At 40.8% G+C, this 5017-nt stretch overlaps 1 pseudogene; it reads right to left on the bottom strand.

Annotated features, from left to right (window-relative positions):
* Positions 1 to 589: 589 nt before the first annotated feature.
* LOC125103470 (histone H2A.Z-like) lies at positions 590 to 1099 on the bottom strand (annotated as a pseudogene).
* Positions 1100 to 5017: the final 3918 nt, after the last annotated feature.

The following is a 5017-nucleotide window of genomic DNA, read 5'->3' as shown; positions in this document are numbered from 1 at the left end:
GGGCGCCTGGGTGGCTCAGTGGGTTAGGCCGCTGCCTTCGGCTCAGGTCATGATCCCAGGGTCCTGGGATCGAGCCTGCTTCCTCCTCTCTCTCTGCCTGCCTCTCTGCCTGCTTGTGATCTCTCTGTCAAATAAATAAATAAAATCTTTAAAAAAAAAAAAGAATCAGTTTGTTAATATCCACAAAATAATCTGCTGGGACTTTGATTGGGATTGGGATTGAATCTATAGACCAAGTTGAGAAATATGGGTATTTTTGGGGGGGGGATATGACCTTTATTGAGCTTATCCACTGGAGTGGAAATAATGTCTGTACAAAACCAAATGTTTGTTACTATAACTTCTGCATCCCAATTAAAATCCAAACAGTTTTTTAAAAAGTCAACTCAATCAAAACCTACTACTTCAGAATCAATAGCTTCTTTGAAGCCACAATAACACTTAAATATGGTTAAGACTCAAACGCAGAAATTTGGTTGGTTGGAAAGCTAATTAAACTTCCAACTTGCTCAAATAGAATTACAAAAAAGGCAAAATTGTGTTTTTCACAGTGATACAGTCCCAGAAAATCGCCAACACTGGACAGCTGTTAAGAGTATTTAGAGTCCCAAGATAATAAGAAATCCAGTCTTGAAACAGTCTTCCTTTGTCCTTTCTTCCCAATCAGAGATTTGTGGATGTGTGGAATGACACCACCACCAGCAACTGCAGCCTTGATGAAAGCCCAATTCTTGATCTCCACCAATACCAAGCTGCAAGTGAGGAGGAGTAATACGCTTTACCTTTAAGTCTTTTGATGCATTTCCTGCCAATTCAAGTACCTCTGCTGTTCCTTTACTCTAGGAAGCTGCACTGTACACAGCAGTAGTCGCGCGCACATCCATAACTGGTTGTCCTAGTTTCAGGTGCCGATGAACGGGCCCACCGGGAACTGCAAGCCGGCTTTCTGTGAGCGGGAAACCGCCTTTGTCGTGGCCTTTCCAGAGTCCTTCCCAGCCTTACCGCCAGCCATTTCCAATTCTGCTGAAGCTCAAACAAGCAAAGCTGAGAAAGAACTAGTCAGACAGCCAGTGAGATCCCACTGCCTACTCCTTCATCTCACCGCGATTCAAACTGCGGAAAAATGAGCATCTTGACAATTTTGAGTCTTTTTATCCACGGACATCTATTTATTTAGTTCTTTGATTTCTTCCATTAGAGTCTTGTAGTATTCCTCATGTATAGCTCTTGTACATGTTTTTTGGATTTATACCTAAGTGTTTTATTTTGGGGGTGCTAATGTAAATGATGTGGTTTTCAAAATAGTTTTTATTTAAGTATAGTTGACATAGGTAATATGTTTTTAATTTCAAGTTCCACTTGTTCATTGCTGATGTGTACAAAAGCGATAGACTTTTGTATGTTAATCTTATATCCTGCAACCCTGCTATAATAGCTTATTTGTTCCAGGAGGTTTTTTGTTGTTGTTGATTTTTTTAGATTTTCTACATAGACAACCATGTTGTCTGTAAAAAAAGACAGTTTTATTTCTTCTATCCCAATCTGTGTTGTTTTTCATTTTCTTGTCTTATTGCATCAGCTAGGACTTCTTGTACAATGTTGAAAAGAAGAGGGAACATCTTTGTTTCGTTCATGACCTTAGTGGGAAAATTTTTAGTTTTTCCCACATAATGATGTTAGCTGTAGGTTTTTTATAGATGTTCTTTATCAGGTTGAGGAAGTGCCCTTCTATTCCTCCATAATATTTTTATGCCTAAAAAATTAACATGAGTTCTTTAATATTATCTATAATTGGTTTCAAAATTTTCCAAATATCTTTTTACATTTAGTGGTTCAAACCAGAATCCAATTAAGGTTGGCCTAAAATTCTTTTTTTAAATTATTTTTTAATGTGTATTGTTTATATTGACTATGATAAATGGACACATATTTACCCCTTTTCAAAAGGGACAGATCCAGCATGTGGTAGGAAATGTTTAATTGGCTTTCTGGGTCAGGTTGGGGGTAGATCTTATAGATTTTGCTGATTTCTGTGATGTAATTACCCTTACAATGCCTGATTTCAACCTACCAATGTAATGCTATTGAATAGGACATTTTGAAGAGCTATGAGCAACTGGTTTTCTTAAGCCAGTGGGAACTAGCTCTGGCACACCACTGGTTGAATTGAGGGATTAAACCAGCAGATTAAAACCAGGGTGTGGCAGCTCATGTGAACCTGGAACTGGCTAGACTAAGGACCATGGGATCAGTGGGTGTGAAAGTAAGCCAGTCACAGATGAGAAGAGTAACTACATAGAAAGGTGGATGTACACAGGGTGGGTCACCCACATGTTTTGAGGGCTGAAACTTGGTGCAGCTCAGAGACTCTTTTGTGATGCAAATAGCCTTCAGAGTCACAGTAACCTGCTCAAGAGTCTGCTGCCAAGGTTCTGTTGCCCTATGATAACAGTGCAGTTAACCAGATCCAACAGTCTTCTGTGCCATGAAGTGCTGCATGAGGCTTGCCTGGGGTGACTTTGCCTCCAGAAGCTGAAATGAAATCAAAGAGAGAGGATAAATGGAGGCTTTCCCTTCTCTTTGGTGTGGGCCTATGTGATATAAGCATATTTTCTATCAAGAATTAGTTGCTTAGAGAAGAAGGATCCAAGCAAATCTGGACCAGGTGTTCACTCTGCTTAGTCCTTGAGCCAAGAAAAACCATTTTCTGGGCACTGAGAAGAGGGAAAAGGGGAAGGCTAATTAATGGTCCTCTTTCTATCTTTTCTGCTTGTCCCAGGGACTGGGCTTCATTTGACCCTTCAAGCTCCAGTGGGCAATGGGACCTTATTTCTGCAGAGCATTTTCTGATGGTCATGAGGAAGTCACCCTGTGGGGAGTTTTAAAGATCGATGACTTCCTCTATGAAGTCAAAGCTTTACCTGCAGCAGTGTCTTTAGGAAACCAATATAGGTAACAGAAAATAAGAAATTCAGCTACTCAATCTGGGAAGGGCAAGCAGAAGGCTGTGGGATGTCACATAAGCAGGCTGATGGATTTTTCACAGAGTCGACGGGTGTTTTGGAAGAATTGTCCTGAGTGACTGGTTGCTTAGGCGATGTGCAGACACAGCTTTCTTCTAACTCAATATGATGTCAATTATCTTTCTCTTTACCTGCTAGACTCTAGGAGAAATAAATCTGTATATTTTAGGAGGGTGCATATATTTTCTTTGTGAGTGAAATGAAACCAAGGGGATAATTTTAATAAATTATGAGTGCTCATTTATTCTGAAGGGGAGAAAAGAAAGGGTGATTCTCTTTCCAGAGCAGTCTCTTGATCTGTCCAATCTCTTAAAGAATAATTGAGCCAGCAACAAATCACTTCCATGAAGTATCTATTAATTACACTGCTCTATAAACAGTCTCTGCATTCAGACATGCTGACTGCTAAAAATGGATCATTACATCAACAAGAGTGTCGTTAGAGTTTTAACTACTCCCAGATTCAGATCTAACCCTGAAAAATCAGGGCTGTTGCTTTATTTTGCCTTTCCTTACTGTGCCCCAAATCTCATCTCACATATTCTGAAGCCTTTGCTTTCCTCCAGATTCAAGTCTTTTATCTTCTTTTGTGTTATCAATCTCATACGGTATCCCAAAATACACCATTTCTCTTAAATGATTCATTTTTTTTCTTATTCAGCAAACTCCCCGACAGCTGGCAGAAAAGGCACCACGAACCAAGCCTGATATAGTCCATTCAAGCCTGCATTTTTATCTTTCAAATGAGGAAGTTGGATTATGTGTCACTTAGGATTAGGTTCAGCTGTAATGGAGACCAAAATAACAGTGGCTTAAATTAAACATGGGGTTATTTCCCTCCCACATAGTGAAGCCCGGTGGTAAAGAGTACAGGGTTGGCACAGTAACTCCGTGATCATCAAGGACCCAGGCTCCTTCTATCTTGTTGCTCTGACATCCTCCAAACTTGACTTCCACCTCCTGGTCTAAGATAGCTGCTTTAGATTAAGCTGGCATGTCCACATTTATTTAAGCTATCAGTAAAAGAGGGTGCATTGCCTCTGACAGGACACTACCAGGAGTCACACTCAATACTTCCACTTAAAAGCTACTGGATAGCTGCAAGAAAGTCTGGGAAATGAGGTGTTTATTCTGAGAAGCTACTGGCTAGCTAAAAATTGGATATTCTATTACCATAGAGGAACAGGAGAATAGATACTGGGAAGAGTTAGCTGTTTGTACCACAGATTAGATCTGTGATTTGAATTCCTGTCTTCAAAGTCCTAAGGTTTAGGTGTGTTGCCAGGGACTACTGTGGGTTTGAGAAGGGGTGATGTATGGGTAAATTTGCATAGAATCCCAGAAATGTTCTCAAAATCAGAGCATATGGATCCCCCACTTTGAATTCCATCGAACATTTCTGATGAGAGGTGGCAGTCTAGACTGAGAACCATGGGCAGCCAACATATAAGAATTCTCAGAGCCCCAGGGTAAGAGGTGGTTCAGGGAAGTGCCCTCAGTTGGTCAAGGTGAAATCTGAGTCTGGAGCAGGGAGCTAATTTGGACCAGGACACATTGAGCTGATGTTTAGACTCGTTTTCATCACTGACCTCATGTATGTAGCATTGACAGAAGCACCAGCAGCTGACAGCTGGGTCCTGAAATTGAACTGATAAGATTCTGTCTTTTTCTCCCTGAATGGGTTGTGATCCAAGTGATGGTTACAATAGAGTAGCGTTCTGAACCTTGGCATGATTGACACTCTGGGCCAGATGATTCTCTGTTGTGTATAGCTATAATGTGCATTGCAGGATGATTAGCAGCATCCTTGGCCTCTGCTCAACAGATGCCAGTAGTATCCCTCCCATTGCAAAAACCAAAAATGCCTCCAGACATTGTCAGATGTCCCCTGAGGGCAAAATCACTCAGCATCCAACCACTAGACTAGGATCTAGGTAATGGTGCCCATTTTTGTATTTGCTCATGGTTGTGTAATTTGGTGTCCACCCTTTCAA

This window comes from Lutra lutra, chromosome 1 (genome assembly GCF_902655055.1).
Source record: "Lutra lutra chromosome 1, mLutLut1.2, whole genome shotgun sequence".
NCBI lineage: Eukaryota > Metazoa > Chordata > Mammalia > Carnivora > Mustelidae > Lutra > Lutra lutra.
This window is presented reverse-complemented; position numbering and strand designations above follow the sequence as displayed.